The sequence below is a fragment of the Anser cygnoides genome, chromosome Z, assembly GCF_040182565.1.
Source record: "Anser cygnoides isolate HZ-2024a breed goose chromosome Z, Taihu_goose_T2T_genome, whole genome shotgun sequence".
NCBI classification, from domain to species: Eukaryota; Metazoa; Chordata; class Aves; order Anseriformes; family Anatidae; genus Anser; species Anser cygnoides.
In genome coordinates, this window is record NC_089912.1 from 55,482,920 (window position 1) to 55,501,805 (window position 18,886).

An 18,886-nucleotide genomic window follows, 5' to 3' on the forward strand; every position below is an offset into this window, starting at 1 on the left:
AACAGCAAAACATATCTAAATCTTGGTTACAAAGATAAAGAAAAATCAAGTGTGAGCTCTCCATTTAGTAAAGAATACATATACATAATATTTAAGCAGTTTAAGGCATGAGATGAAGCCCAGTAAAAGCTTTTAAGAGACATCTGAAATGAACCAAAAAGATAGTCACATCATAAAGTGATGTGGGTAAGAAGCTGAGACTTTTGGAAAGTCAGTCTCCATTACCCTGACAAATAAGCCACTGTTGTGATAAAAATAAAAGAGAAGCATAGTATAGCTTTTGTATACTTCTGCATTGAGTAGTTAGAAGGGTTTATCTTATTGAACTATCATAGTTGAAAAATGTTAAAGATAAAAAAATTTCAGTAATATAAGCAGTTAATTGTCATAGGTCATGAGGTCATAACATTACTTCAAAACACTACAAGTGAGTTTGTTTGAGTAGTAAATACAAACATTCAATGTTCAAGGAATTTGGCCACTTTCAAATCTACTTCTATATGTTTCCTTTATGCCTAGGCTCAACTTGATTCCTGTTGCTTCATGACCCACCACTTTAGGAGCTGTAGTTCTCAGTCCCACCTATCCTCCTTGTTCTGCTTCTCAGGAGACATCCAGCTTCATCATTACAATGAGCTACTCTGATAACTTACTAAAACGAAGCAAAACAAAAAACTTTTTTTTTTTTTCTTTTCAGAGATATCATTAAAAGTGAAACAAAGATCAAATAAAACATTCCCAGAATTTTTAGAATTGTTAGACTTTTTGGAATTCAAATTTCCATTTCAGATTGACTTTAAAATTCAATGTTACTTTTAATTTAATAATGGCAAAGTATATATTTTTAAAATCTGAAGTCAGCATGACATATTTTGATTTCACTGATGTATTTCAATTTACCTTAAATATTTAATATTTTATTTCACAGGAATGATGAGTAGTGTGTGCACATTTTAGTTGCTTTTGTATTTTTTTTTTCTTTCTTTGTTTAATATGTTCATAGAAAAATATTGAAGTAATGTTATTTAACATATTTACGTGCTAAGAAAAAAGAAGAAAAAAAAAGCCAATTATTTTCTGTCTTGGAAATGTCATGTTAAGTAGTCCTGACTATAACAGAATGTTGAATTTTCAGGCAGAGAGATGTTTTCTCACTTTGCAAGGACATATTACTTAAATATATCTGAAAAGTATATGTTCGCTAACTTTGAATTTCTAAATGAACACAGTGAAGTGAGTTTTGTAGGAAGTATTTACATCTCAATGAAATGGGTCATGTTACATTGTCACAAAGTTCAATTATTTTCTGTACTGCACCCTGTGTTTCACACCTATATATTTTATACTTTGTGATACCTTAGAGGAATGAAATGCAATAACATCAAATAATTCAATACTAAGAAATGCTTCTCTTTTAATAGTAAAAATGGCAATATGTTCAAAAGGATGTTTATGAGTAGGCAGATGGAAAAGTCAGAGTGAGAGAAGCTGAGATTGGAAAACCAAGAGTGTTAAAACAGAAATGAAAATTACAAGAAAAAAAAAAAAAAAAGGAAAAAAAAGAAAAAAAGCCTACTTTTTGTTTTACTTTCAAGTAAGCTAAAGGAATCAAGGAACTGATTTGTGATCACTAGAGTATAATCAGACATGTTTTGTTTCACCTATGTCTGCTTTGGCTTCATTATAACCACATATCCCCTTAAAATCAATCATATGCAAACCACTCAGTGTCATTCCACACATCTTTAACTCCTTATGTCCTATGAATGATTCTTTATTCCATAAGCATATGTCTATACCTCTCTATTTGTATTAATATATATATATATTAATTATTTTTTGAAATGTAAAATTTACTCAAAATTAGGATGTGTCAGAATCAAGGTTCCCTAAGCAACATAATTCCCTCATGCCTGTACATGGAAATGCATGGTCCAATGCTATATGATTTCCATGCTGGCTAAAGCTGTGTGAGTCACTGCAGTATCACAGCAGTTGTAACTCCATTTCTTTCATGTTGTTTTCCTAAGCACTGTACTTAATCTGCCCACCTCCTGTATGGTGGGTGCACTGATGTCTCTCTCTGTAGCTGTGGGGCAGCTTCCACACCAAAACAGTTCCTGTCTTCTGTCCTCTCCAAATCCCCGCCTCAGATCCTCCCTCCCCTTTGGACCTTTCCTTCCAATAAGGTCTGTGCCATGCTGCAGGAGTGCAGATGTAAAGTGCCAGTGGAAGGCACAAAAGAGTTTCTACAATTGTTTCGCTAAACTCAGAATACTTATTATGATCCTCAAAAGAAATGAGTTAGAGTATGTGATTTTCAAATAAAGGTATTAGTAGCCCAGGGATCAGTATGACAGACTGGTGTTTTCCTTTGGTTGATTTGAGTGTGGAATCCATGAGAAGCTTTAAGAAACCTTATTTTCAGTGCTAGCACAGAACAAATGTCTATGGTTTTTCATGACAATGGAAGCCCTCTGTGAAAAGTATGAAAAGTAAAAGGTTTCTCTCTCTGTCTTTTTTTTTTTTTTTTTTTTTTTTTTGGCTTGTTAGCTGACAGGATTTTAAATCCATGAGATTCATGAGGGTCTGTTTCCTGTGTCGTGGCAGTAAGCTTTTCATGTTACAGGACTAGAATCTGTAACATCACCATCCTTTGAGGTCCTGTGAAATCATGCCAGTAAAGACTGTTTGAGGAGAAAATTTTGCAGACTGCATCCCTTTCATTAGTAAGGAAATATCACTGGGGTTGTTATCAACTAGATTTCTCTGGTGACATTTTGTATTCCTTTATATAAGCTAAAGAAAGGCCTACAATATTTAAATACCCCAAATTTAGTTTCTATTGGAGGGATTGTCAAATGAATCCTAAGCAACATATATTGTAAAAAATATGGATTATATGTCTATTATTGTTTTTAATCCAAAACTAGTATCTCACTGAATTCTTATTTATTTATTTATTTATTATTTTTCATGAATACATGTTTATAAAGTGGTAGGTTTTTTGTGCGTTTCTGTGTGTATTTCCTCCAAAATACTCAGTATCAAAGCATGTGGAGGACAAAAGCTTTATGAAGTAAGAGTTTCAATACTGATATTTGTTCTCATTTTTTCTAATGACTTTCCAGCAATGTAAGAAAGCGTGTGTGCATGAGGGAACTGCAGGGGAAAGGAATAGTACCACCTCTTCCTAGTTTCTAGAAAAGTAGAATAACATGAAAAGAGCATCTTGAATTGGGGAAATATGGGAAATATTCAGGTCTTCTAAGTAGATGCAATTTAAAAGAAACCCAAAGAAACCTGAGGAAAGCAGAATAATTTCACGAAGGAAACATTCTTTCTGTTTTCTATGCAGAAACCACGGACTCTTTTACTAATCAAAGAACATAGAAAATTCAGTTTGAATGCTATTATGCCAAAGCAAGAGAGAAAATTCAATCTTTCAGCTGTAAAAAAGAGATTTTACTCTTATTTTAAATGCAAATCCCCAGACATGTTTGCATAGTGTCTCTAGTCACCCATTATAACAAATGGATTCTTCACCACCGAAATCTTGAAATCTTTATCAGAACTAAGTGCCTTTCACCATTGTGTGTTCTAGTTCAATGACAGGTTTTAGGATTATGTATAGGGACGGTGAAAGCCTATGCTATGACTCACGCAGGTCAGATTATTTATCCACAAGGTCCTTTGTGGTTGTAAAACCAATGAACCTAATAATCATATATAAAGGTGTAAAAGTACATGGGTGAGAAAGGAGGTAAAGCAGAGGAGGAAAAATCCAACAGTTTTATAAATTACCGACTGAAATATAAAATAACAAAAATGTCTCGGAAGGGGAAAATATGAAAAAAATATTCTAATTTTCCTATGCATATACATACACATATCACATATTGGAGATGTTCTTAATTTAGAAGCTCAGAGAAGTGTAGACTATTTTTATAAGATGTTGCATTAATGCAGTTTATATGTCACCTGCCACAGCAATTGATAACCAGATTTTACTTTATCAAAAACTTGTTTTGCTGTACAAAATCATTAAAAAGGCAGTGTAACTACAGGCCAAGAGTGATTGCTGCTATCCTGGACATCCTGTAATTGGGAAGCAACAAATGAAACTTTGCAAGATAGGAATATATAATTCAACTCACAAGATACAAATCCTCAACACGATGTTGCCTGATGTTTGTTAAAGTTATATTTCTCTTCACAGTAGGTTATACAATGGGACAAACAATCACAAAGCATTTCATGATTCAGTGCTTGTTCAAACCATTGATGAGTCACTACTCACCATCTGAGATATGGACTACATGCATGTTTCCAGCCTGTTGCAAATAAAAAGTAAAATGGTTTACTTGAACCTTTATAGTTATTCAGTATGGGATGTCTAGAATGCAGAGAGCCTAGACAGTGTCAGTAGGTTTTCTTTATGTTGTCAATCATTTGGCATATAGAAGAGATGTTTTGGAAAAAGCTATAATAAATTTCTTATTGATGACCATATATATAGAAAGGTGTCTTAGAAAGACATAATGAATTAGAGTGAAGCATTATTTTTGGTTATTACAGCTTGACTGACTTGCTGAAATCATGTTAATGATCATCTCACAATGATATCGATGTCTCTGACACTGAATTTCATTCAAATTATTGGATTTAATGGAATTTCATTCCACTTCAAAATCATATTCTATGGACAAGTACAGTGTTTGTGGAGCAGAGAAAGAAAACTCCAGTGAAACAGATGACATCCATCCCTAAACAGATAATCATTTTGAGACTTAGAGTAATGAAAAAATAGTGTGTCTTCATCCACCTCCCTGTCTGGGGGCAAAATTTTAGGCATTACTCTCTAGTCATGCTATATGAGAGGCAGAAAACACTTGTTTCAGGTTTAATGATTTTTTGTTTGTTTGTTTGTAAGTGTTCAGGGAAAGAGTAATATTACAATTCTTCTTTCTTTTTCTTTCATTTACTATTATATGTGGGTGAGTAGGGGATAGTGAACAATAAATTACACTACTTAGAGATGTAGGCTAAGGCTTTTCTTGTCAGTTGTGTCAATAAAGTACACACATAACATCAGTTTCCCATTACACACATCATTCAGACTCATATATTACTCAGTATAATGGGAAAAGGGGCCACTGAAATCTAAAATGAAAAGAGAAATTGAAGTACAACCAGCAAGCAGCAGCTGAGCCAAAAAGCAGCTGTGGCAGTGAAACATTTAGTCACTGCTGCTGTAAAGAGAAGAGCTATCAGCATTGAGGGCATACAGTGCCACATGCTGGGAAGATTCACAGCAGATGGTTTTCTGTGGGACTGCACGGTTCTCATCTCTTATTTATTTTTATTTTTATTTTTATTTTATTTTATTATTTCCTAATGCATTTGCATTTCATTTAAAATAATTGAATACAAGTGAAAAACACAACCCAGGTCATGCTTACTGGTCAGGTCCTGCCAGTACCTTTATTGTTTGTTCACACTACACAGCAAATGCTACAATTTTTTCTCAGGCTAAATTCTTATCTTACAAGTTGTTTTACTGGGTTGCTTTGCAGTAATGCTGGAAAGCTTCATTTCTGAATCTCTTTAGGTTCAGAGTGCGTGATAGATCTTGGAATGATAAGGTTCACTCATATTACTTGTAAGACCAATCTTCCTCTTTCAAGCAAAGTCCATTCTATAAAATTTAGTGGTCAAACCAATGTTTTTCCATGTAGAGTTTGTAATAACACTCAGAAATATGTGAAGAGTGGCCACAGGACCATTCACTAAAAGCTTATGGATAACATGTACAAAACCTCTATTATATGCTGTCAGAAAGAGACAATTAATGTTCCACGGAAGTATATACTAGTCTTTGAACAACTTTTAACAATTATTTACTACTGTTAGAAATAAGAGATGTACGTTTAGAATAACGGTAAGAAAGCAGAGGGTGTATTATATACAGTCTAATGTTAAAACTGGCAAATTCTCCCTGGCTTCACCAAAGCTGTCTAGGATGCATGGAACGCTCCTGTGATGCTTGCTATTGCTGTTGCTTGAATTTGATTGTTATTTTTATTTCATAGTAAGGCAAATGCATATGTAACTTGCTGGACCAGTTAGTCTATTTGGATAGCCAATTGTTTCCAGATATTGCTATTCAATATCTTAGGAAGGGTCATAGATAGCTTTTTTTTTTAAAGGACACATGCGCTAAAAAGAGAAAAGATGTTATCAACCCTATTTCACAGAAATATGGGAAGACTAAAGAGTAAGGAGGCAGAAACTGAATCCCAGATGATTGTTTTAACATATGAGTAGTCTTTCCATAAAATTTATGAAGTGAATGAAAGATGGAAGAGCAGCCTTAGTTCTGACTTCAAAGCTGTGAAGAGGAAAACAATGCTGAGGTTCATTATTAATTAAAAGAGGGAGGTGGTGGTGGAATTAAAGTCTATTTTCTGAACTAATACTTATAAAAACTGGATAGCATCATCTGTGATTTCATAAATGTTCTGGAAGAAAGTGTAGTGATTACATAATAACCTCATCAAAAGGGTGGTTGATTAGTTTAGTCAATTTGGCATACATTTCAGCTATTATTTTCATTTGTGAAGCAGAAGATGAATGACACTGCTGCCTTTATCCTGTGCACTTTACAAATGAGCACCCTAATGTCTGAAGTGGTTCTTCTTACTTCCTAGTAACTTGGGACATAACTGTGCCAATAGTGTTAGCAGATTACAGAATCACAAAAGTACTCAATACTTCAGATTTGAAATGATATATATATATGTCTTATCTGCAACCATCCATTCAAAACAGGGCCAATAACCTACATAATTTACATAATCTCATATGGGTATTCCAGGTTATTTCTTCCATTACTAGATCACTGGAATACATCTAGATTATTAACAATATTATAATGATGTTACTCTTTGTGCCATTTGTCAATCAACTAGACATTTCCATCTTCTCTACTCCTATCAAATCTATGGTAAAGCCCTTTGGTTGGAACTGGGTGCTCTGTGAAACATTTATCCAAAAGAACATCATTATCTTCAGGAGGGGTGAAATTCATAGCTGACACTGTGCTGGAAAACATATAGACAGGCTCAAATTTGGACCCCAAAACGTCTATTTTAGAAGATATTTTTCTGATAAACTCTTTAGTTATATCCACTCTCAATATTTTACACAAATCTGAAGTCATCAGATTCGTTGTCGTTTGGGACACATTTGTTGGTTCTAAACAATACTTCAATGTCATATCCTTCCCCACTCATCACATTCAGAGCAGGATTCATTAGATCAAATATAATGTTGCATTAGTATGGCTCTGTGGAAACCACACTGATGTTCTGAACAGCTTAACTTGTGAGAAAAGGAGTTTAATCTTGTTTTCACGCATCTAAATAGTCATGTCCTAGATGAGACTAGAAGAGATGCAGATACTGAAACTACACTGTCCGCATCTAAACAGGGGGAAATTGGAGCACTCTGAATTTTTGAATCCAAGGTATAGACCATTCAAGGTCTAGATCTTCATCAGAAGGAACTAGCCATGTCCTACAGGTCCTTATCTTATATTTTTGTTTCCACAGAAAAGAAAGCTGTATGAGCAGAGCTAGCATCACTGACAGTATGTTAACAACTAAATCTTAGTCTAGTCTACTGGGAGGAACAGGATCTTGGTGTGTGTTTTGCTGCACAGCCCAGGCCATTTGAGACATATTCACTGACCTGGACTGATAATGATATGAAAAGATTATCATAAATTACTTTTATTATCTCTGTAGCACATATTCTTTTGTCTCCCAGTCCTTGCTACTGTTCTGAAATGTACTTCACTCTAGGGAGTTTTGGTAGATTTTCAGAATAGTGTGAGAGAAGTCTAAGAAAGGAACAAAACCATCATTGTCCATATTTGCATATATGTTAACAGATACACAAAGTTAAATGGGATGTAGAGCCAATCTATGTATCGTATGGCTATAAGAATCCCCCATGTCTCTTACCGGGGACCTTCTCTTTTCTGTACAAACCTAGAGAGCACCTACGCAGGAGCAGAACAACTATGTCTTCTCCCCTTGTTGTACGAGAGAGGCAATACCAGTTCTTCCAGCCATTTTCTTTTATCCATTCTTATCTTGTCGTCTCTCCCCAAACTTCCTTTGTATTCCTCTCTTTCACATCCCTATTCTTGTTTGTAGTCTCACATTCACTTTCTTGCCTTTTGTCTTATTTTTCCTTTTCTTTCTTCCCTCTACAGTCACTCCCTCTTTGTCAGTTTGCATCCCTCCCCCCTCTATAAAATAAAGCTTTCAAAGTTTATGTAGTTAGTGAATGTTGCTTGCTCTGAGAGAACGAGTGACACAGAAAGTAGTGACTAATATCAGAATCATGAGTGAAGATATGTTTTATTCATAAACCCTGCATCTCCAGTGAAATTAAAAGCAAAGCAAAGGGTCGAAGCTCTGAACCCTCTTTCCTGGAGCCTGTAAACCAATAAAGGCTTTATATTAGCTATCGATATCTATCTCTGACTTGGCTTAATAACATCTTATTCCCTGTTTTCAGCAGCCATCAATAATATTTCTGCCTGCCCGCTCAGGTCCCCATCTCTGCGTGCAATTGCATTATAAGGGTCTATAAGCCCAATTTGCTTCACATTCTTATTTTTGGAAAAGGCTGGCTGGCTTTTGTAATGAGAGCAGCTGCCAAGAAGGCTTGACAGAATTTGTGGCCCATCTGGCTTATAATCTTCATTCAATATCGCAGGAGCCTAAACTCCCAGACCAACTGATAAGTCAGAGCATATAGGCAAGCGATGGCAGTAATCTTCCTTGTGATTTCTCATTAAGGACAGGGACATCTCAGTGAATCTCTCATATCCTGGATATCACATATATATATATATTTACTAAAAAGACTAGTGTTCCACTTTTTAAAATTACGATTAAAAAATACGGTAGTTTAAAAAGCATTTGTGTTTCTTGCATAGCGCTTAAGAAACAAGGAAACTGAGGATCTGATTATGCCTTTGAAATCAATGGCAGTTTGCCACTGTTCACACTTAAATTATTTGTGCATATGTTGTCCTCACAGAATACAGAAAGCAAGGTAAGAAATTACACTGAGAAATTATGAAGTGCATTACCCAACCTTAAAGCAGGATCAGTTGCATCTCCAGGATCCTCAGGTCTCAGTTATCTCTGTATCATCCCCAGACAGTCTCTTTAGTGTTTTAAAACCTCAGTTTGAAGGGTTTGCCTCAAGTTTTCCATAATGTGCAGTTACCATTCCAAACACAAGAACTAGATGACTCTTCCTGCATGCAGCAGTGTCCCACATGTCCCTCGCTTCTTGAACATAAAACCTTGAGTTCTTTTACTCTTCCCTTATAAGTTTTGTTGTTGTTGTTGTTGTTTTTCATCTCGTCTCCTTTCACACTCTGTCACTCAATTCATTCTGAAAACCACTAAATGATGTACAGAGATAAACTGTGCCCCAGGTGCATGTCCCACATAAGACACCCCCCCAAATAGAACGCGTGGACAGCTAATCATTCCACCTAGTTTAGATATTATCTTCAGAAGGGTTGAGATCTCTTTTGAGATACTGGACTTTCTCCATTGACCACAGTGGGGACAATCGATGATCAGAGACCCAACTTTTATAGGACTATCAAGACCAGCTCTTCTGTTAACAGAGGATATATATATATATATATATATATATATATATATATATATTATTTTTTTTCCTTATAGTTCTGCATGTCTCATCATTCTTTTAATATGAGAAATCCAAATTCCCCTCTGCTAGGGCATTCATCATCCTTGTGCTAACATTGAGCTCATACAATGGTTATCATTAATATCTTTAGTGTGGTTTTGTGATTTGATTTGATTTTTTTGTTTTGTTTTGTTTTGTTTTTGAGATCTCAGAGCCCTCTGCCACAGCCAATCAGAAACAGGCCAGGAGATATTTAGGGGAAGGGACAGCAGTTCAACTAGAGAAACAGGAAAAAGAATACATTTGTGCCATGTTTTTTCACACAGCTTTATGAAACAATTTTATAATGTTGAAAACCTCTCTCAAATAATAAGTACATAAATAATAATAAATAGATTAATAGTAATAATGAATAAATAAATTATGAGTGATACTAGCTTACCTGAAAGGACAGTTTCATAAATATGAGGATAAAAAGTATCTGAAAGGCATATGAACTGGCATTAGAAAAGGGAGTGGATAGTTTCAAAAATTTATGAACCTATAATCCAATAATCTTAATTTATTATTATTATTATTTTAAAAATAAATAAATAGTTTATTATTATTATTATTGTTATTGTTATTATTATTATTATTATTAATCAGATCATGCTGCAAACGGGTTAAAAATTATCATAAAAGTATTCAAGTGGACATTTTTCTTTAAAACCTTTTCAGCTGTGTGGTTGTCTTCTGTTTCATAGCATGAGGCTTTATGGGGATGAAGAAAAATTAAAAAGAATGTTATGAAACCATGGCACACATGGCTAATAGTTTACTTCACAGTTGGGTCTACTGATTTTTATAGGGCTCATTGCAGTTTGGGTAAAGATGTTGCTTAAGTTTTAGCACTATTTATTGTACTGCTACTGTGTCATAAGAAATATAGGTTAAAAAATATAATTTGTTAAAATAATATATATATATATTACTTCCCTTTTTGTCTAAACTCTTCTCTGCCCAAGTCATTCTCTATGGTCTCAGTTACTGTGGACGGGTGTGGAAAAGTCATACTAGTTTTCATACGCATGACAAGAAGGGATTTTGAAGTTTGACATTTTGTTACACAAATGTATAACTGAAGTTAGAAATAGGTAAGCCACAAACTTAAAACTGCATATTATCACCTTGAAGCAGAGAACCTAAACTCAATAGATTATTAACTCACAAACTCATTAACTCTCTGCTTATTAACTACTTAGTTCCATTTAGCTTGCTGGTCATCTTTCTATTCAACTCTCACTTATTATTTGCTCTGTGCACCATACCTGGACTCATAGTTCATGTAAGTACCATATTTTGTTGAAGCTCATTGAGGTTCAATTATAAAACTCCCACCCCCTCCCGATCCCCCATCTCATTTTGCATCTGTATTATATAGAATTTATATGATGAGAACAATAAAATCAAACCAAGCAAAAACATAGTCACCAGCCTTTAATGTAGCTGGGAAAAATGGCAGAACAGATTTGTTTCCAAATTTAGTCCTTATTGTGTTTTTTTCATCAGACTTGAAAACCATATTTTCCTGAAGGTTTTAAAACTGCAGATTGGTTGGCATGTGAAGGACCGATGCTTGTTCAGTTCAGGGATGCCTGCTTCTGATTTGCAAAAGAATTTCAGCTCCTTATAACATTAAAAACATTATTATAGTCACTGAAGTCAAAAGGATTAGTCATGCGCTAAAAGTGAAATGTGTGGTTAGGTGCATACTTGAGTCATTTTCAGAATATGCTACAGAAAATTTAAAATTGAAAGAAAAAGCTCATGCTGACAACAAAATGCTAAACTTAACTGATTTGTCTGAACTAGAATCAGAAGAACCTGAAACGTCATAAACTCGTGGCCTGGGAAGCTAACTTGTACTTGTGGATCTTTACAAAAGTGATATAGCCTAAAATGCATTGTTATTTACATTTCACGAGTTTCAGAGCTTCAGACAAGATCAGTGTTCTACCATGCCAGATATGTTAAAGAAGCTACTGTTCTGAAGGGCTGAAACGATAAAAAAATCAGGATAGACAAATCATAGAAAGGACAAATTTCCCCATCTCAACATGCACATTTGGAATCCCCATTTCACCTCTTTGGAATGGAAACTTGTATAGGGTACTTCAGATAAAAAAATCATCTACCAACCCTCAAGTCCTTTTCTCATGCCTTTGATTAAAAAAAAAAAAAAAATCAAACTAAACCAAAACAAACAAAAACAAAACAAAAAATGTCTTGTTGTCCATCCTTTTAAAGCAAACAAACAACAACAACAAAATTATTGGGTCCCACTTGTCTGTAGTTACATGCCTGATAATTCATTTCAGCTACAGCAGTTTGCCAGAGCAGTTACAATTCCTTCTTCAAGAGAGAGGTGCCCTATTTACAGTGATGTAACTCAGACCGGGACTAGGCCAAAAACACTTTTATTCTGACTGAGCCTCAAGGAGGAACATCATTATAACTTAAAGTAAAATCATGTTGCCACATTTTGAGGTGATGAGACTTCAGATATTACCTTGTTCTGGTTATATCTCCTAGAGCTGGTTCTGCTGTTTATACTTGTCAAACAGGTATACAATGACTGCAAAGGTGAAGAAGAAGCAAAAATAACACCAAATTGAAAGTAAGTAAAAATATTTCTAAATGTTCCCAGTGGGGTCATTACTTGTCTACATCCCTAACAATGTAAGAAGCTAAAAGAAACTGAGGGGGAAAGGGATGTGAGGTGGAAAGAAAAGAAAGCTCTATAAAAATTCAGCTTCATTAATGGGAGATACTGCAAGAGGGGAGTTCAGGGATTCATTATCTCAAAAATAGCAGTCCAAACTGACAGGAGTGGGTGAAAAATTCCTGACCCCATGGACTAGTGGATTTCACAGTTCCTTGTATTTGTCTTTTTAAAAGTTAGAAGGTGGGGAAAAGAAGAAAAAAAAGGGACAGCCTGTTCTCTGAAGCCTTGGGGCTTTTCTGCTACTGTGGAAGGAAAGTAGAGGGAAAAAGAAGCATAAACAAACTAGAGCTCTTTCTCGCAAATAACCAATAGAGACTAAAAATATTATTAAAACTGTACAATAGTTTAAGGTCAATGTATACCCTCTTCTAAGTCTGTGAAAACCTGACCCAGAAAAGATATTAAAATTCAAAACACATGAAAATTAGGAACTCCTGGAAGCAGTTTCTCCTTCTATAAGTACAAATTCTCCCTGCCTACTTCTAGCATTTAAAGGAAACCATCCAGATAATTAAAATGCCTATAAATGAAATGTCAAAGTTATTATTATTATTATTATTTTTTAAGTCCTAATGCTTAGGGAAAGTGAAACCTTTATTCTAAAATAATATGCCTTAAATACTAGTATCTTTGTAAAAGAACAGAACAATTAAGATTTGCAAAATAAAATGGGTCTATAGGTCTAGCCATTTCACTACTCAGTATGTAACCTTTATGAATGAGGGGAGGTTTATAATAAGTGTATATATTGTTTTAAATACTGCCATAATTTCATTATTTTAAACATGAGTCAGAGTGCATGTAGCCATCAGTCCAGTGTTCAAGGAAGAAATTAATCATATATATAGCAGAAATTAATAAAAAAGTCAGTATTTGGCAGCCTTCAGACTCTTTTTCATAACTCTCATTTTTCTCTGATAGATGGAGCTGATGAAACAAGGAAATAAATCATGCACAATTAAAATGAGTAAAAACTGAAAAGACGGTATCAGTGATCATGTTAAATAAAACGGGAGGTGGAGGGAAGCTGCACCATTAGGATTCAAACATGGGTTGGGTTCCCTCATTTGTCATTCATTGACACTGTTACGTGAATTTTAATTGAAGCCTCTTGTGTGGTTGGCTTCTGTCAGGATGAAATAGTTCTTCAGCAGGGACAAGGGCCAGCCTTATTATGTGCTGGATTTCGATGGTGATGAGAAGTGGTAGGAGCCCTGCTTGTCAGTACCCATCATAGTACCTTCAGAACTACGGCTTTGTATGATCTTGGAAGCTTGTGGGATTCATCTTCTCATCATGAATGGAAATCAATCAACATACAGCATTTTGTTTCTCATCACTTAGTCAATTAAATGGGTGTATTGTTTGGTACATTGCATAGGGTTTCTGTGGCAAGGGCTTGGTAGCAAGGGGGTTGCAGGGTCGGCCTCTGTGAGCAGAGCCCAGCAGCTGCCCCACGTCAGAGTAGAGCCAGCTCCAGCCAGCTACAAAAGGGACACGCTGCTGGCCACAGCCGAGCCATGAGCGACGCTGGATGGGCCTCTGGGAGAGCAGATCGAAGAAAGTGGAAAAAAAAAACTGCTAATCTACAGCATCTGGGAGAGAGGGGAATGAGAAGCAGCCCTGCAGATCTCAAGGTCAGTGCAGCAGGAAGGCAGGAGGTGCTCCAGGCACGCAGCAGCAGTTCCCCTGTGGCCTGTGGAGAGGCCTCTGGGGGAGCAGGCTGTCCCCCTGCACCCATGGGTCCCACACGGAGCAGATCTCCACGCTGCAGCCCGTGGAGGAGCCCCCGGTGGAGCAGGTGGATGTGGCCTGGAGGAGGCTGCGGCCCATGGAGAGCCCCCGCAGGAGCAGGCCCTGGGCCAGAGCTGCAGCCCGTGGAGAGCAACCCACACAGGAGCAGGGGTCTGGGGGGAGCTGCCACTCGTGGGGGACCCATGCTGGAGCAGTTTGCTCCTGATGGATGGACCCCATGGTGTGGACCCATGTTGCAGTTCTTGAGGAGCTGCTGATGTGGACAGCCCATGCAGGAACATTTCAGGAAGGATGGCATCCTGTGGGAGGGACCCCACGTGGAGCAGGGGCAGGGAGTGACCACGAAGGAGCAGTGGAGTCAGTGTCCGCACTGACTGACTGCAGCCCCCATTCCCCATTCCCCTGCACCGCTTGGGGGAGGAGGTAGAAGTTGTTGGATGGAGGGGGAAGATGTTTTCAGTTTGCTTTTACTTTCTTACTGTTTTAGTCTGCTAGTGATAGCCAATGTATTATATTAATCTCCCTATGCTGAGTCTGTTTTGGCAGTGATGATAATTGGTGAGTGATCTCGCTGTCCTTATGTCAATCCTTGAGGAGCCCTTTCCCTTGTATTTCTCCCCCTTTTACTTTGAGGAAGGGGAGTGAGAGAGCATCCATGGTGGAGTTTAGCTGCGCGATCAGTTTGGGAAGGATGGCTTCCCATGGGAGGCGCCCCACGTGGAGCAGGGGTAGAGAGTGTCTGTGAAGGAGCGGCAGAGATGAAGTGTTAGGGTCTGACTGCAGCCCCATTTACCTGTTCCCCTGCACTGCTCACAGAGAGGATATAGGGTGGATATAGAGTAACAGGGTGGTAGGGTGGTTTTAATTTGCTTTTAATTTCTCACTGCTCTCTTCAGCTAGTGATAGCCAATATATTATATTAATCTCCCTATGTTGAGTCTGTTTTGCCTGTGACAATAATTGTTGAGTGATCTCCTGTCCTTATCTCAACCCTTGAGCCCTTTCCATTTTATTTTCTCCCTTTTTCTTTGAGGAGGGGGTGTGAGGGAGAATGGTTGTGGTGGAGTTCAGCTGCCCATCAGGGTAAAAACACCACAATTGTAAGGGCTGTAATCCATTCACAGAATAACAACAGTGATGTTAAATACAAGGAACCAACACACATATCTCTAAGGTATTGCTTTACTTTTTGAACAAGCTTGTTTAAGCTGCATTTTTTATTATTATAATTCAAAAATCAGGGAGGAGGGAGAGCAGGAAGGAGCAAATCAGAATGATGACAATGCATTTTTAACCACAGAGCCATCCTTTTTACATAACATTTCTGATTACCTTTAGTTAAGATCCATAAAGAATATTGTATAAAGGAAAAAACAAACAAACAAACAAACAAAAAGAACTGTATTTAAAGAAGAATCTTTCTTGTGGCTACTATTATCAGCAGGAGTACTAGATTTGTCAATGTTATAGTCTTAGGGGAAAAAAAAATCATCACTCTGATTTTTGCTAAAGAACTAAGCATTCAGGTTGATATAGTTGAACAGATTAATTCCTTTTGTGGGCACAGAATGGCACTTATTGACCAGTTGGTTTCCTTTGTGTGGACTCTTGTTTTTCAGGTTGAAAACACTCAAGCCATGCCCACCTAATTTATTCTTAGTTCTTTCCTTCTGCTTGGTGTTGAAATATTGCGTGGGAGGCAGATAGGAACTTAACACTAATTCAGTCAGCATATCTTGCACTAATAGCTTTGGGCAGCAAGAGTCTAGTAAGGAAATCATTCAGCAGCATACTATGTTCTAACATTTTCTTATCTACTGAATGATGGTCAAATTTTATTACCATTTTTTTCTGGTCTTACATCAGAACATGAAGGAAGGAACCTCCTATTCCTAAAGAAAGAATGGAGGAAGGATACACTTGACCTTTATTGTTTATACAGTATCAAATGAAAACTCTATTACCTGACTACAATATAGAGCGGATGAGTAATTTATCCGGTTCTGTGCTACAGGTAATACTGAAACGAGTCCCAAGCTATACCTGAGGATATAAAGGGAAGGATTACCAAGGTTGTCTACTGAGACATGTAAACTCAGTTCTCACCAGAATCTTAAGGGAATTAAGCTTCAAAGCTTAACATTCAACAGCCTTAATAATAATCCATCACTTATAGGAGAAAAACTGACCGAGGTGTTGGAAAACTAAGCTGAAACCAAAAAAATCCAGTTTGTGTGTTTAACTGATAGCACTAGCTTCTTCAACAACGTTTGGCAAGTTATTTCACCTGTTAGTTCTTCAGTATTCCTGCTGTTAAATGAGGATAAACAAATTAATGTCTCTAAATAATGCCAAAAAGATTTCCTTTTGAAGTCCAGATCACCTGGACCTAGTGGAAGTCAGACAAAGGGTTAAGATAAGCAAAACAAGTGAATGTAAAGAAAAGAAAAAAAAAAGTTTTCATTAGACTTGTGGTATTCTTTCACAATCTCAGCTGATTCCATGAAATAGATGGGTCTTTCCTAGGTTTGCATGTGAAAAAGAAAGGCTAGCTTTCAATCAACACTTATGTAAATGGCATGAACTTCAACAAAGTTAAATGCCAGGTTCTTCACCTAGGATGGAGTAATGCTGGACACAGTTACAGATTGGGAGACAAGTGGCTAGATAGCAGCTCTACAGAAATGGACTTGGGAGTGCTGATTGACAGCAGTCTCAACATGAGCCAGCAGTGTGCCCTGGCAGCCAAGAGAGCAAAGTGCATTTTAGGATGCATTAAACATAGCATAGCCAGCTGGACAAAAGAGATGACTGTAACCCTGTATTTAGCATTAGTGAGGCTTCATCTTGAATACTGTGTGTAGTTCTGGGCTCCTCAAAATAAAACGGATGTTAAGATACGTGAAAGTGTCCATAGAAGGGCAAGAAAGTGGGTAAAAGTGTGGAAGGCATGTTCTATGAGGAGAAGCTGAGGCCACATTAGTTTTCTAGTTTGGAGAAGAGAAGGCCAAGAGACAATTGTTCTTTGCAACTTCCTGAGGGAAAATGGGAGGGTAGTGCCAGTCTCTCTTCCCTGGCAGCTGATGACAAGGCACAGGGGAACAGCACAGAGCGGCACCAGGGGTTGCTCAGACTGGATATTAGGAAATACTTCTTTACTGTGAGGGCGATTCAACACTGGAACAGACTTACCCCTCAGTGTTCAAGAGGTGTTTGGATAAGGCCCTCAGTAACATGCTTTCACTTTTGGTTAGCCCTGAAGTAGTCAAGCAGTTGGACTTGATGATCTTTGTAGGTCTCTTCAAAGTGAATTACCCTTTTCTTTTCTTTTCTCTTTTCTTTTCTTTTCTTTTCTTTTCTTTTCTTTTCTTTTCTTTTCTTTTCTTTTCTTTTCTTTTCTTTTCTTTTCTTTTCTTTTCTTTTCTTTTCTTTTCTTTTCTTTTCTTTTCTTTTCTTTTCTTTTCTTTTCTTTTCTTTTCTTTCTTTCCTTTCCTTTCCTTTCCTTTCCTTTCCTTTCCTTTCCTTTCCTTTCCTTTCCTTTCCTTTCCTTTCCTTTCCTTTCCTTTCCTTTCCTTTCCTTTCCTTTCCTTTCCTTTCCTTTCCTTTCCTTTCCTTTCCTTTCCTTTCCTTTCCTTTCCTTTCCTTTCCTTTCCTTTCCTTTCCTTTCCTTTCCTTTCCTTTCCTTTCCTTTCCTTTCCTTTCCTTTCCTTTCCTTTCCTTTCCTTTCCTTTCCTTTCCTTTCCTTTCCTTTCCTTTCCTTTCCTTTCCTTTCCTTTCCTTTCCTTTCCTTTCCTTTCCTTTCCTTTCCTTTCCTTTCCTTTCCTTTCCTTTCCTTTCCTTTCCTTTCCTTTCCTTTCCTTTCCTTTCCTTTCCTTTCCTTTCCTTTCTTTTCTTTTCTTTTCTTTTCTTTTCTTTTCTTTTCTTTTCTTTTCTTTTCTTTTCTTTTCTTTTCTTTTCTTTTCTTTTCTTTTCTTTTCTTTTCTTTTCTTTTCTTTTCTTTTCTTTTCTTTTCTTTTCTTTTCTTTTCTTTTCTTTTCTTTTCTTTTCTTTTTTTCTTTTCTTTTCTTTTCTTTTCTTTTCTTTTCTTTTCTTTTCTTTTCTTTTCTTTTCTTTTCTTTTCTTTTCTTTTCTTTTCTTTTCTTTTCTTTTCTTTTCTTTTCTTTTCTTTTCTTTTCTTTTCTTTTCTTTTCTTTTCTTTTCTTTTCTTTTCTTTTCTTTTCTTTTCTTTTCTTTTCTTTTCTTTTCTTTTCTTTTCTTTTCTTTTCTTTTCTTTTCTTTTCTTTTCTTTTCTTTTCTTTTCTTTTCTTTTCTTTTCTTTTCTTTTCTTTTCTTTTCTTTTCTTTTCTTTTCTTTTCTTTTCTTTTCTTTTCTTTTCTTTTCTTTTCTTTCCTTTCCTTTCCTTTCCTTTCCTTTCCTTTCCTTTCCTTTCCTTTCCTTTCCTTTCCTTTCCTTTCCTTTCCTTTCCTTTCCTTTCCTTTCCTTTCCTTTCCTTTCCTTTCCTTTCCTTTCCTTTCCTTTCCTTTCCTTTCCTTTCCTTTCCTTTCCTTTCCTTTCCTTTCCTTTCCTTTCCTTTCCTTTCCTTTCCTTTCCTTTCCTTTCCTTTCCTTTCCTTTCCTT

General features: G+C 36.5%; 1 long non-coding RNA gene across 1 annotated transcript in view; it reads right to left on the reverse strand.

Moving 5' to 3' along the window:
- LOC106037299 (uncharacterized) overlaps nucleotides 1-18,886 on the reverse strand; it is a 68,591-nt gene that overhangs the window by 15,676 nt on the left and 34,029 nt on the right. The window lies entirely within an intron of this gene.